The sequence below is a fragment of the Protopterus annectens genome, chromosome 12.part0, assembly GCF_019279795.1.
Source record: "Protopterus annectens isolate FY-2018-M chromosome 12.part0, PAN1.0, whole genome shotgun sequence".
Classification (NCBI taxonomy): Eukaryota; Metazoa; Chordata; order Ceratodontiformes; family Protopteridae; genus Protopterus; species Protopterus annectens.
Genome location: NC_056746.1, coordinates 58,813,389 through 58,829,169, shown reverse-complemented (window position 1 = coordinate 58,829,169; position 15,781 = coordinate 58,813,389). Strand labels below are relative to the sequence as shown.

The following is a 15,781-nucleotide window of genomic DNA, read 5'->3' as shown; positions in this document are numbered from 1 at the left end:
CCACCAAACACCACTTGCAATATATATAAACATACATAAGTAAAACAAACAGATAAAAGAAGTGCAATCGACATTTTATTGTAATTTTATATTTTTGTTTTTATTGCATAAACAGTTAATAACCTGACTTTTTCTGCAAAAGCCTGCACCACTATTGCACTGTACAGAGCACAGTCTACCACCATCAATGAACTTAGCACCTAAAGTCCACCAATCACTCTCCGCCTACATCCTGACCACAAATTAAAAGTCAACCTGTAAAAAAAAAACAATAACTCAACAAGTAGCCACCTCCGTTCTCACTATTATTAGTTCAAGGCATACCTGACCACTGAAGTACCTACAGGTTTTCTCAAACACAAACCTGCCTATAACACGTTCATGCCAAAATCAGCTCCTTCATCCAGTTACACTCACATAAAGTCACTTAAGCCCTGCTCACTCCTGCCTCACTTCCTTCTTTCAAATATCAACGATTTTATCCCACCACTCTAACTTCCTTCCCTACCATCCCATCCCTACTATTCCCCTTCTCACCTCCCTAACCTTAAACCTTGACACTGTAGATGGCCCTGAACAAAACAGTTTGTTCCAAATCTCATATATCAGAGTTATTCACATTTTCAATGCTTTGGAATTTGAAGAGATATCAGTTTTGCATCCTTTACATTCTTACTAAATATGCAATTACAATGCCACTTTACTATTTTATCTGGTGATTTCTCTACTGTTTAATATTGTGAACAGCTAAAGCCACATACCTCAACTCATGAGTTTATAAATCAGAACCATGTATATTATTAGTTTGCTTTAGTCATAGTTCCCAACTTGTTTTATGAAGTTCCATTGCTATACAGATATTTTTAATAAGTACACCTTCAAACGACTGGCAGTTTTCAAAGTATATAACAGAGCACTGCTCTGGATACTATAATTCTACTAAGAATCACTGAGTACTATCGGCTTGAATCTTTAACCAGATAAACAATCTGGGCAAACCTTCAATTTTTCTTTTTCTGTAAGCACTCTCTCTGCTAACCTCGTGTGAGGGAATTGCCCAACATACCTCTTTTTTCAATATATTAGCTCTATGACTGCATTACCAAAGAGAAAATGTAAATATGTAAATGTTGAAAAAAATTGTGAGTGCTTGTCAACATAGTAATAGAGACCATATTAAATTTGATCTTCAGTGGGAAGTATTTTGACAGGTTGCATTTACTGGACTTGTACTCAATGAGTCCCAACTCAGTTTTCTTTACATTGTCTAAATGTTGGGACTCCATAAGATACATAATGGGCCAGATTCAATAAAGCTTTCACTAAGTGTACATGATACGTATTCAATAACATTCTTATCACATTTTTTGCGCTTCCTAGTCACTCAGAAAGATTACATTAAGTGTACATGTAGACTGTACTTTGTGGTAACCTTTATTAATCCCTGTCAATATTTAAAACTGCAAGAATATCAGTAGGAAAACTAAAATTAGGAGGAAGAAGGTGTGAGTTATATCTGTGCTGTCTGTTCACTTAGTTAAATTTGCTTGAATGTTGCTTTTATTTTTTAAATTCCTTAAAATTGTTTTCTTACTCCTTTATACACCCTTGCATATCCTAAAATTAGGAAAGAGTGCCATATAGTCGTGTCCAAAAACCCATTGGTAGAATAACCCTATACACAAACTGAACACCCTGGGGAAATGCAATTTCATATTCTATGTAAATAACCTTAATAATACTTAAAATTTGAATGAATCCCATAAAATGTTTGTGTTCATGGATGTCAGTTCAGTGTGGCTGTGGTTTAAAGAAACCCCCTCTTAATTTGTTTTTCATTTTTTATTCACCTTAACCATCAATTTCATAGTATCACTTCACTAGATTGAAAAGACTCCATCCCAAAGGAAGCACCCGTGTTTCATTACAGTTTTTTGGTGACACATCCCTACCTTGCATAACATGTTAACCACAAACAGCGGAAAGTAAGCAAAAGGACGCCAATAACAAGTTAACGTATTTTAATAGAAACGTTTTCACTACTGTTACACAGTAGCTTCCTCAGACAAAGAAACCAAGGCGCCAAAGCACTTTTTAAAAAGCAGAAGGTGAACAAGGTGATGTCATATCCTGTACAGGTAAACGATACACCCACAAGTATAAAAACATAAGGGTGTTAAAACAAACGTGTACCTGTTAATGCAATGCATAATACATACTAAATATGTCTTTACTAGCAAGTTGTATCCACATAAAACAGGAACTTAACATGCAGTAGATAAGTATGTAAATATAAAATCTAAAATCCAAACTGCGCTAAAAAACACAGAGAGAGATTCTCCAGTAACATAAAATAAATACCTAGAACGTTATTCATAGTACAAAACCTGCTCATCAAACAACGTTTTGACATACAATTAAGAAGAACGTTCAATCTTTAAATTTAAAAAGCGTACTTTAAATTTCTAATTTAAGTATGAACAATATAAATAAATAAAACCCTATAAACTTAGGTTATCCAAAAAAAGTGATGTATATAACCTAAGAGTTAAGATCTAAGGTAGCTTTTATATTTTAAAATAACAGAAATGTTACACGCTTCATTTAAACCTGGTGGGGAGAATGCATTAAGGAGAAGTTGCCATTCCAATTCTTTTATTTCCAATAGTAATGGTTGAGGCCCCCCTCTTATACCTAATGTTACCAGGTCAATACCCATAAAACAAAAACTATGGCCAGGGTTATCAATTATGTGCTTTGAAAGAGCATTGTCTAGTTTTTTGTTTTTTATAGCATAATTATGTTGGTAAACTCTGTCCCGTAATCTACGGTCAGTTTTACCAACATAAAATGCACGACAACAATTACACAATGCAATGTAGACAACCGACCTAGTATCACAGGAAATCCTGTGTTTGATGAAAACTTTTCATCTTTAATGGTAAAGAATTTCCTACCCTTAATAATCTACACCAGTTACACATGCCACAAACAAGCGTACCAGTTTGTCTAGATCCAGTATTATATGTATCCCAGGTTTGCAAAAGATCCTTGAGATTTTTTCCCCTCTTAAAAACAAATAGGGGATATGCTCCCAAAACATCAAGTAAGTGTGTATTGTCAGAAATAAACTGCCAATTTTTCTAATGATGGAACACATTGAATTAGCATGATTACTATATGTAAGAATGAACCTGGACTTGTAATCACCAAAATTCTGGAGTTTAACACTCCAGTCTCATTTGAATTACAAAAATAGGTCCAGTAACAGGGCAATCAGTAATTGTGTTAATCAAACCAATAGCCTGCAATTCATTACGCCTTGTATCTTGAAGAGGTACGTAAAACCCATTAGTTCTTTTCATAGAAACTTCATGAATTAGATTATCCAGGAGTTCATTTGGGTATCCCCTGTTCAAGAACATGTTCCTAAGGATGGAACACTCATGTTCAAAGGCCTCAAGGGTGTTACACATACGTGTAGCTCTAACAAGTTGGCCTTTGACAATTGATCTTTTTTGTTTCCAGGGGTGACTGCTGGAAAAATGCAAGAAGGCGTTACAATAAGTATGTTTCCTATAAATACTGGAAAGAAAACCGGTATTGCAAGGATCTTTTGTGAGTTTGACATCTAAATAATCAATCTCACAGGTAGAAAATTTATGGGTAAATTTTAAGAAAGCACAGGACTCATTCATCTCATCAACCAACCTAGTCGCAGTATCAAGGTTGCCTTGAATGAGAATAAACACGTCATCTAAAAAACGTGTGTAAAGTTTAATAACGTTTTTGAATAAAGAATTCTTAAAGAGGACGGTCATTTCCCAGTATGCAACCACTAGGTTGGCCACGCTCCCACCGCAAGGGGATCCCATAGCGATTCCCCTTTTCTGTAAATAATAGCGGTTGTTGAAGGTGAAAAAATTCGAAGATAGAATAATATCTAAAAGTAGGGTAACTACTTCAACTTCATCTTTTGGGGCTTGTAGATGTACTAACATTAGTTCCACCCATTCCAATGCTTCTTGATGTGGTATAGACGTATATAAGTCTACCACATCAATGGTAAGGAAGTTATTGGAAGGGTGAAAGGGAACATCATTAATGGCTTTAAGGAAAGACCAAGAGTCTTTACAAATTTGCGGAAGTAACTTAAGATATTTTCCCAAAATATGGTCAACAACTTTTGAACAAGGGTGGGTAATGGAACATCTCCCATCAACAAGGGCACGCATAGGTGGGTCCACTAAGTTTTTATGAATTTTGGGAATCCCAAACATAACAGGGACTTTAGGGAAGGAGATGTTAATAAAATTGAAGGTGTCAATATTTATTCTCCCTTCAATAAACAAGTCCCTGAAGTACCCTTTGATTTTGTTATATTGACCTGTTGTTTCATTTAAAGATGAAAGTTCGTAGGCAGGGGAGTCCAGAACCTTAGACATTCTAACGTTGTAATCGTTGTAGTTACCCTACTTTTAGATATTATTCTATCTTCGAATTTTTTCACCTTCAACAACCGCTATTATTTACAGAAAAGGGGAATCGCTATGGGATCCCCTTGCGGTGGGAGCGTGGCCAACCTAGTGGTTGCATACTGGGAAATGACCGTCCTCTTTAAGAATTCTTTATTCAAAAACGTTATTAAACTTTACACACGTTTTTTAGATGACGTGTTTATTCTCATTCAAGGCAACCTTGATACTGCGACTAGGTTGGTTGATGAGATGAATGAGTCCTGTGCTTTCTTAAAATTTACCCATAAATTTTCTACCAGTGAGATTGATTATTTAGATGTCAAACTCACAAAAGATCCTTGCAATACCGGTTTTCTTTCCAGTATTTATAGGAAACATACTTATTGTAACGCCTTCTTGCATTTTTCCAGCAGTCACCCCTGGAAACAAAAAAGATCAATTGTCAAAGGCCAACTTGTTAGAGCTACACGTATGTGTAACACCCTTGAGGCCTTTGAACATGAGTGTTCCATCCTTAGGAACATGTTCTTGAACAGGGGATACCCAAATGAACTCCTGGATAATCTAATTCATGAAGTTTCTATGAAAAGAACTAATGGGTTTTACGTGCCACTCCTTCAAGATACAAGGCGTAATGAATTGCAGGCTATTGGTTTGATTAACACAATTACTGATTGCCCTGTTACTGGACCTATTTTTTGTAATTCAAATGAGACTGGAGTGTTAAAACTCCAGAATTTTGGTGATTACAAGTCCAGGTTCATTCTTACATATAGTAATCATGCCAATTCAATGTGTTCCATCATTAGAAAAAATTGGCAGTTTATTTCTAACAATACACACTTACTTGATGTTTTGGGAGCATATCCCCTATTTGTTTTTAAGAGGGGAAAAAATCTCAAGGATCTTTTGCAAACCTGGGATACATATAATACTGGATCTAGACAAACTGGTACGTTTGTTTGTGGCATGTGTAACTGGTGTAGATTATTAAGGGTAGGAAATTCTTTTACCATTAAAGATGAAAAGTTTTTCATCAAACACAGGATTTCCTGTGATACTAGGTCGGTTGTCTACATTGCATTGTGTAATTGTTGTCGTGCATTTTATGTTGGTAAAACTGACCGTAGATTACGGGACAGAGTTTACCAACATAATTATGCTATAAAAAACAAAAAACTAGACAATGCTCTTTCAAAGCACATAATTGATAACCCTGGCCATAGTTTTTGTTTTATGGGTATTGACCTGGTAACATTTGGTATAAGAGGGGGGCCTCAACCATTACTATTGGAAATAAAAGAATTGGAATGGCAACTTCTCCTTAATGCATTCTCCCCACCAGGTTTAAATGAAGCGTGTAACATTTCTGTTATTTTAAAATATAAAAGCTACCTTAGATCTTAACTCTTAGGTTATATACATCACTTTTTTTGGATAACCTAAGTTTATAGGGTTTTATTTATTTATATTGTTCATACTTAAATTAGAAATTTAAAGTACGCTTTTTAAATTTAAAGATTGAACGTTCTTCTTAATTGTATGTCAAAACGTTGTTTGATGAGCAGGTTTTGTACTATGAATAACGTTCTAGGTATTTATTTTATGTTACTGGAGAATCTCTCTCTGTGTTTTTTTAGCGCAGTTTGGATTTTAGATTTTATATTTACATACTTATCTACTGCATGTTAAGTTCCTGTTTTATGTGGATACAACTTGCTAGTAAAGACATATTTAGTATGTATTATGCATTGCATTAACAGGTACACGTTTGTTTTAACACCCTTATGTTTTTATACTTGTGGTGTTCCTATTAACAGGTTATGGGTGTATCGTTTACCTGTACAGGATATGACATCACCTTGTTCACCTTCTGCTTTTTAAAAAGTGCTTTGGCGCCTTGGTTTCTTTGTCTGAGGAAGCTACTGTGTAACAGTAGTGAAAACGTTTCTATTAAAATACGTTAACTTGTTATTGGCGTCCTTTTGCTTACTTTCCGCTGTTTGTGGTTTGCTGTTTGAGTTTTTCTTTGTTGCTACTTGCATAACATGTTTAATATAAAAATATTAAAATCCATATCCAGCTTCTAACAACATAGTTTAAGCTTCTTACGGATCCAGTTTTATTTTGAGTTTAAACATGCGGGAGGGAAAAATCTCCACAATCTGCATTGTCCACTTCTTTAATGTTTTCTAACTTACCCAGAAAATATGTTTTAACCCTATAATCAATAACTGGCTATGCCAATATCCCAATCTGCCATTGAAGGACTGGCCCCATATTTATTAGAAGTCTGCAAACAGGAAATATATTTCTCTCTGAGTTTAACTTCTCCAAGTGTTTTGGGTTTTGCATACCCTGATGAAAATAGTCTGCAGCTGTAAGTTGGGGTATCAGAAGAGTTCACGAAATTAGCATTGTTTTAGTCTTTTATGTAACCAAGAGTGCTATTCTCAGAATCTACAATGCACCCATAATTGTCTCCTGCTGCAGTTAGTACAAGTTACATGTATTGGTGGCATATCTAAGTATGATTGTAAATTATTTGTTATGAATCTTGCTGCTTTTGCTATTATTATTCCAGTTGTCTGGGTATCTTTCTTCCACATTTCTCTTATTGATGCTTGCGAATAGTGATATTTTATGACTTTGTATTTCTCTGCTTATAAAACATTGTAACAAATGGGTGTAGCAATTTCAATGATCAATTATACTTTTGTCATTTTTAATGGACTTCAGTTTCTGTTTTCGTGTATCTATTTTTGAACTGCTATTAGTAGGTATTCCCATGTGATGTAAACTTCAGCTTTCTCAATAATGCTTTGTAGATTATGTTTTCAATGATTTTCAGCTATTTCTATATTGTAGTGTTGGAAAAGACCACAATTAAGTTTTGCCACATTACTATGCCTTTCAATATACAGACCCTCTGCCTTGAGTACATCACACCCAGCAATGAGATTCGCAAGGGACGGCTTGCACCTGTCACCCCTAAGATTCCGGATATTGGCAAAGGCTCTTGCCACCCCCATAGTGCCTTTTGTAGGCAAGGCTCAAATTCTAAACCTACCACCCTAGAACACAAAAAAGGAAAAAAACTAAGGGTAATGCTGCTCAATGCCAGAAGTCTAAATCTCAAAATGCACGCACTCGAGGCCCTTCTCAGTATGGAGAACATCGATGTCTGTGCTGTGACAGAAACCTGGTTCAAGGCTCCTGAGAGCACCCCAGCACTATCAGGTTTTACCTCATATCATGCGTTCTGGCCCCAAAATCCGGAAAATACCAAGAAAGGAGGGGGGGTATCCATATTCATCAAGGACACCCACACCTCAAGATTGGTGGCAACGCACGATGCATCGGAGACCATCCAGGTGCAATTAACCATAGGCAAGACTGCTCTGCAAATTGTAGCATGTTACAGGCCACCCTCACAAACTCAGGAACCTCACATGGCCTTCCTGAAAACACTAGAGGGGATAAATGTATCACCAAACACCATCATACTAGGTGACGTCAATTACCCTAATATAGACTGGGAACACTACTCAAGCCCAAACACCCTAGCCCAAAAGTTCCTGGAATTCATAAACTCAAATGCCATGGAACAACTAGTCACCATCCCCACAAGAGGAGAAAACATACTTGATCTCATCATCACGAACATGGGAGCACAATGTTCAACACCAGAAGTATACCCCTCACTGGTGAGATCAGATCACAAACTAATCTCGCTGGAGGTCCTCATCCCACCCCACCTGAAATAAAAAAGACCACAGTAAAGAACTTCTCGAAAGCCAACTTCACACTTCTAAAGACTAGTGTGGTCTCCTTTAAGGCCCCCGAGCTGGTGGAAAACAGTACTCAAGCCGCTGAATCACTTACAAATGCCTTCTACCAGCACCTGCAGGACTGCATGGATAAGGCAATCCCAAGCAAAACAAAGACTCTTTGTACCAAAGGCAAGCGTCCAGTCTGGTGGACCCCAGCCATAAACAAACTCTGCAACAAAAGGAGGAAGCTACTACAAGATAGAGCAAAATCCTTAAAAGGCAAGACACCCTTGATCACTATAAGTAAAAACTAAGAGCTCTCATAAAATCATCCAAAGCAAATTTTGAGAGAAAAATAGCTAAAGACTCAAAAGACAATCATAAGGCTTTCTTTAGCTATGTTAGAAACCTGGGAGGAAACTCCCAGATATGCTCAGAACTAGTTCAAAATGATGTGAAGATTACTGATCCTACAGACATTGCCAACATACTGGCTGACAGGTTCAGTGCAAACTTCTCCCCTCCCCAAAAGGAGAGATGTCTATACCAAGCGATTGCAGCCCCCAAACATCTCCAACGCCCAAGTGAGAACTGCTCTCTCCAAAGCAAAAAACACAGCATCCATGGGACCTGATGGTGTCCCCGGCTGTGTGCTCCACGAATTCAACGAGGAATTAAACCCAGAGCTAGGACAGCTGTTTAATCATAGTCTTACCTCTGGATACGTACCCCGGGAGTGGCGCACTGCAACTGTGGTCCCACTTCACAAAGGCGGTGCCTCCACCGACCCTGGAAATTACCGGCCCATTAGCTTGACAAGCCTTATCTGCAAAGCCATGGAGAGGATCATAATGGACCTCATAAATAAAGACATAGGGAATTTGCAGACTTTGGATCCATCCCAGTTTGGCTTTGTCAAAGGCAGATCATGCCTTCTAAACTTGGTTGACTTTTTCGAAACAGTCACCAAAGCCATTGATGAGGGAAAGGCAGTCCATAAAGCCTACCTCGATCTGGCGAAGGCCTTCGATACAATACCCCACTTGGGTATCATTGAAAAACTCATCAGCTTAAATGTTAACCCATACATCACAAGATGGGTTGCAAACTGGCTGAGTGACAGAACCCACAGGGTCAGAGTTGCTGGCGCCATGTCAGACTCAAAGCCTGTCACAAGTGGTGTACCACAGGGCTCAGTCCTGGGCCCACTCTTGTTTGGCATCTACTTTTCCGAAGTACAAGCAAACACAGGAGGGTTATGGCTGACAAAGTTTGCAGATGACTGCAAACTGGGCGCCATAGTAGAAAACACATCTGACACAGATATCCTTCAGAAGGGTCTCACAGAAACGGATAACTGGTGCCAGAGCCATGGCCTAAAGTTAAATGCCAAAAATGCATAGTCATACCCTTCGGGAAAAACAAGGTTACCCCTAGCTACCAAATAGGTGGCAATCCACTGAGCACAGAAGAAGTTATCAGGGACCTGGGGACCCAGGTTGATAGTAGTCTGTCATTTGACACCCATGTAGCTAAAGTAGTTAGGAAGACCTTCTACATTGCCCACCTTATCATGAAGGGATTCTCATCTAGATCAAGGGAGGTCATAGTCTCCTATACTCATCACTCATCAGACCAATGATTGAGTACAATGCCCCATTCGGAATGTATCTGACCCGACACTTGCAGCAGCTGGAGAGGCCACAAAAGTTCCTCACCAAAAGGATAAAGGGTCTCAAACATCTGTCCTATGCTGCCCGACTGAAAGAACTCCAGCTCTATTCAGTCGCCACCGCTTGCTCAGAGGTGACCTTTGCCTAACATACAAGGCCATGTCAAACCCAGATTTGATGAATATGCTTCACCTCAAAAAATCTAGATCCATCAGAGCCACAAGGGCGGAAGACTTAAACCTCGACATGGCTATTAATAGGACGTGCTGGAGGGATAGATTCATCACCCAAAGACTCCCTATGCTGTGGAACAAAATCCCGGTATATGTGAGGCAGAGCACCTCGCTGGCCTTGTTCAAGAGAAATCTTGACCAATGGATGGGAGATCGCAGATATACCCCAGGGATTACCTCAGTGTCACTGCTCGACAGAGGCACAGCAAAATAATGGGTATAGTTCCCCATACTAAAGGGGTGGCATAAGCCACAAAACTATGGGCTAGGCTTGTAAATGCCCTCGGGCAGATAGCCTAGTATGAACCTATGAACCTATGAACCTATGAACACCTCTGTTTTACAAAACCTGCATTTGACTTTCTCCCACCATTCAATGGACTTTGTAAACCAATATGCATGCAGGGCCACAATTGTTAGCTTTTCATCTATAACACAGGTGATGTTCCAGTATATTGGCATTTTACAGCATGAAAACTGAAAGTTAAATGTATACACCTTCACACATTTATTTCACCATTCAAGTTGACTGTTGTAAAATAAAACTCCCCTATCCTGATATATGTGAACCATAATTATAAACCCATAGATAATGTGTGAGTCGCAAATTAAGCCAAAACCTCCAAACCCAAGTCTTTATATATTCATGTCATTATACAAGATATGTGTTGAAGCAATTGCACCATAATTCTCTTACTGCTGTTGAATAATACTACGCATAAACACTTCATAGCATTTAAGAAAAGTATTATTAAGAGTAGAACAAGAAAGTCCCTGAGAATTTCAGTTTGCATGGAAAGATATAAGTCCCACAACTTTTTTAATAACATTGAAGTCCTAAATAAGGCATCATAAGTCTGTTACCATACCTCAAACGTGAAAGTAAAATGTCAGAGGTTTACATCGACATATGATGAAATAGCTGAACCTTCAAAACAAAGTATCTGTCTGACAGTGTCCTCTCTTATAGATTCGACCCACTACCTTAATCTACTCATCAAATTATTTGGCCACTCAAATTAACTCCAAACTCACTTTCTGTCCATTTCTAAAACATTGAGATTCAACTTTGACTTACTTTCCCAGTACAACTTTCCGCTACCACTGCAAGGACTTCTTCCACAACCACTGAAGAAGAAGAAGTGCTCCCTTTTCACTCATGTCTGGGAATTCTTCTTGCTGTCACTGACAGTTTCCAAATGACCTGTAACAAATATCTCATATGTTCTCAGTGATTCCAATAAAGATACTCAGTTGTAACTTAATTCAACATATCTGTAATGGTAAGAACATTCCATGCTTATACCTTCATCAGATTAGCATAGCTACAGTGTTACTCCATTTAAGCTGAGTTGGCAAACTAAGCTCAGTCTCCTCAGTACTATACTCATGTACACTGTCTATTATCATAAAACAGGACATCTCAAAATACCCTGCTGATTATGTGAGCTTCCCTCATATTTTGGGCAGGCTCTGCCTACTCAGTTTAAATATCACCTTTGGTCTCTCTGATAAGCAGACTGTAGCCTATTGTGACTAACCCAATCAATAAAAAAATAAGCAATCAATTAAATAAATCAACTAATAAATAAAATTGGATGAAAAAATGACTGCATTTCCTTTCAAGTTCAAAGATATTTTGATTTGAAGCTTATCTATTTATACAGTAGTTTCTTTACTGAATGAAATACGTGTAAAATCAATGCTAATAAAAAATTAAAAAAAAAAACATTTTTACAGGACTATCAGAGTAACTTATTGTCCCTTATTCTATTTTAATTCTTAAAATGTGTTTGACTTATTTAAGTTGCAGTCAAACAAGTTTGTTTTTGGATGCCCTAAAATACAGAAATATCTTTTTAGGACCACTAAGTATCATGTATGAAGTATTCTACTAATAATAATAAATTCACAGCATTTCATGGCAAAGTGGAGCTCTACATTTCTTAATTTGTCCATATATATAAGTTATTTAAGATAAGAATAAAATGATGAAGACACATTCATCCTATTATATTCTTATAATCACATCAAATAGAACCAGGAGGATACGTTAAAAATGTAAAGGCTGTAGCTGAAGTATTCACTCATATTAAACTATTGCAATCACAGAATAGTGAAATCTGCCCGCATCCTTCTGCTTTCAGTACATATGGTATGATTTGCTTCTGTCATTTTGATGTATATTCAGTGGTATTAAAGTAAATCATGGGTTATGTTTTAGAAAGTTAAGAAGTTTTATTTACTAGCTTCTGTCTCTGTATGGCCTTGAATAAAGGCATACTCTATCAAGATGTTGTTTGCTAGGATAGCATATGAGACAGTTTATAAGAAAAATTATTACAGCATGTTGTGGTTAATAGTTTATTTTGAAGGCACTGACTCTAACAAATTAACTTGGAAATATTTGTAGGTGGTGTTGTGTGTGATTTTGGTAGTGTACTTCACCATTCGTCAGTAAGTCATTTATACATCCACTCTCTCTCATTGTCTCCCTCTGCTCCAACCACTTCCAAGGTTATATTAAATCTGTAAAGAAAAGGAGTATAAAAGTAGATCAGTGAGGCATATTTTCTTTAAAAGAGATTCCATACTTTACTCGTATCACCTGTGTGAATCCAACATGACTGTAATTTCTGAGCTGACGCCACTCTGGGAAAGCACCCTTTACTCATTCTGACTCCAAATCCTGAGAAACCAGCTTCTTCTCTTATTTTAAGAAGCCTTACTTGCATCCCTATTGACGCTGTTAGTTGTTTAAGTTCTCTGGTGTGTATGCTGTCAAGACACGCTACTTTCCATGCTTTTATGTATAAAGTGTCGCTTTGGTTCCTAATCAGTGTAAAAGCAGTTGTTTAGTTCCCGGATCTTAAACAAACACACATGGCTGCACTAAGAATATTCCTTGTATAGTTGTAATAGTACTATCTGTAAGAATGTTGAGTGGGATACCTCTCTGTTCCTTTTCTTCTGAAATTGTCTACCTGTATGCAATCCTCTGTGCTAAATATTATGCTGTCTTGGCTTTACTTTGACCACTAATAAGCTTTCTACTCTGAAAAAGAATTTTCTACTTTTACATCTGGTTCTTCACATTGTCTTCTTTGCTAATTTTATATTTAAATTAACACAAGGTATTACTCTCTCCCCACCTCTATCCTCACTGTGTGCCTTTGCATTTTGTACAATGTTTTATTTTTATCTTGCATTTCAAGAATGTTTTAATTCTTTCCCCACAACAATCTGATACTCCAGTATGAGCAATAATGATCTCTTCTTTTATTTTCTTTTATTGAATTTCTTTATAGATGGATTTGTTGGAAATTGTATTGCCCTACATTGTTTTTTAGACCTTCGTTGGAATAATTCACAAATGATTTTCAAGACATTCTTCAAGTGTCGAAACTCATCCTACCAAAATGTGATGCAGTGACTTCTGTTCGAAATCAATCTTCATTTATATTTATTGTTGACTCTGTTATTATGATTTACTTATTGCTGGTTCCCATGTTTTACATTTGAGTTCCTCTCAAGTTGTTGATTCATATGTATTCCTCGAATATTTATCATACTAGCCAACAGTTTTTCATGCTATTTGACTTTTTCCAATACTGCCTTACTAAGATTTGGCCCATTGAGGGTATCAAATATTCTCTGCTTCTGGTGCCAACAACCATTTAAATATGTCAGCAAACATTGAATGTTCACTTACACCTTCTTAATAGTGTCCTCTATTCTGCCATCGAGAAAGTCTTGTCATTGACTCATCTAGCATAAGTTCATAGGTTCATAGGGCTAGCTGCCCTCATGGGCCATTTTAAGCCTATTTCCCCTTATTATGTTCAAAATAACTTATCTGTTTGGTTGGCTTTACCCATCTCATTGTCAATAATTATATATTACACTTAATGAGAATAATTGGGATCATACCATAGGTAATTTGAGGGGGACCCTTGTATGGGATAAAACATTTAGGGGCTACCTCTGTCCATTAGTAGTAGTAGAAGAGACAGTCCTGTGGTAAACATTTTGTTTCCCATCCATAGATGTGAAATTCAATTGAATATGGCCAGGGGTGAACTTTGCTTTATGTGGATGCGGAGTCTGTTCCACAGCAGCGGCATCCTCTGTAGGATATAGCTGTCCCTCCAAACCATTTTGTTGATGTTGCAGAAGAGGTTTAGATCCCTAGACTGTGTATTTCTAATGTCATATGAGTTGCTGATGTGCAATAAATCCATCAGTAATGCCAGACACAGATCACTTCTTTGCAGTCTCAAGGATACAGAGTATAGTGACAGGGCTTTGAATCTATCTCTGAAGGACATGTTGTTTAGGCTTTATATTCTTTTAGTAAGGTATCTCTGTGAGGATTCCACTTGTTGTATTTGTCTTGATAGATACATGCCAAAGGGGGCATTATATTTAATGACTGCCCTAAAGAGGGCGGTGTAAAGGGAGACAATGACATCCCTAGATCTAGACACAGTCCCTTTGTTTCTAAGCTGTGCAATATAGAAGGCCTTTCTTACAGCAATAGACACATGTTGGTCAAACTTTAGGTCACTATCCACATAAGCTCCCAAATGCTGAAGAACTGGGTTAACTCTTAGCATATTATCAATGTGGCAGTTCTCTGGAGTAGATGACTTCCCAAAGGATACAATAAGGTGTATTTGGCATGTAGTTTCAGTCTATGATTTTAGCATTAGCTATTTATTTGGGACAAACCTTCCTGCAGGGTGGCTAAGTCATTTGGGAATTCAATGACTGCTCCTAGCTTACACTCATCTGCAAACATAGTCAGCCATAATGATTCTAGCACAGAAACACAGAGATTCTGCTGATGACTGGTCTCTTTGTGTAGCTAACATCCTTTATTTTGATCATCTGCCTCCAATCTGTGAGCCAGATTGCAACTCAGTGGGTGACATAGGGGGTTTATTCCTAGTTTATGTAGCTTTTCTATTATGCCTGACTAGGGAATTGTGTCAAACACTTTGCCCATGTTGAGGTATACGGTGTGTACTGTTACCTTCATCCATTGGTTTGCTTACCTTTTCAAAAAGATCTACGAGATTAAGTATGCTACTTGACGTTGGTGAACTCAAACTGAATGTTCGTTATGTCCTGATTGACTAATTTTATGATAAGTATTTCCATGGTTTTGCATATGAGACTGGGCAGACTTATGGGTCCATAATTGCTTGGGTCTGTGGAAGGTTCTCGCTTATGCAGGGGAATGATTAATTACAGCTGTTCTCCATTCATTTGGTGCATACCTGTATGGGGGCTGAGGCTGAATAGTGTGGTTATGGCTGTGGCTAAATTGTGTGTCATGCTATTTAAGATGCATCAGGGGATATTTTATGGACCAATTGAAGCTGTACTTTTTATAGCACATTTAAGACTTGGTGTTGTGTTATAGGTGGAGGAAAACCACTTTCAAGTTTATCTTTAGGGACAGAAGGAGGAGAGAGAGGGTGTAAAATTAGAGCTACATTTATCAGCCAGTAGGTTCACTATATCTTCAGCCTTAGTATTGGTAACATTTTTCACAATCAGATCAGTGCATTGCTGTTTTATGCTTTTGAGATTACCAACACAACTAAAAAATGTACTGT

At 37.5% G+C, this 15,781-nt stretch overlaps 1 protein-coding gene across 11 annotated transcripts in view; it reads left to right on the top strand.

The window, feature by feature from the left end:
• Window positions 1–15,781, top strand: part of RBFOX1 (RNA binding fox-1 homolog 1) — a 1,735,725-nt gene that overhangs the window by 1,629,912 nt on the left and 90,032 nt on the right. The gene's annotated exons all lie outside the window — the stretch shown is intronic.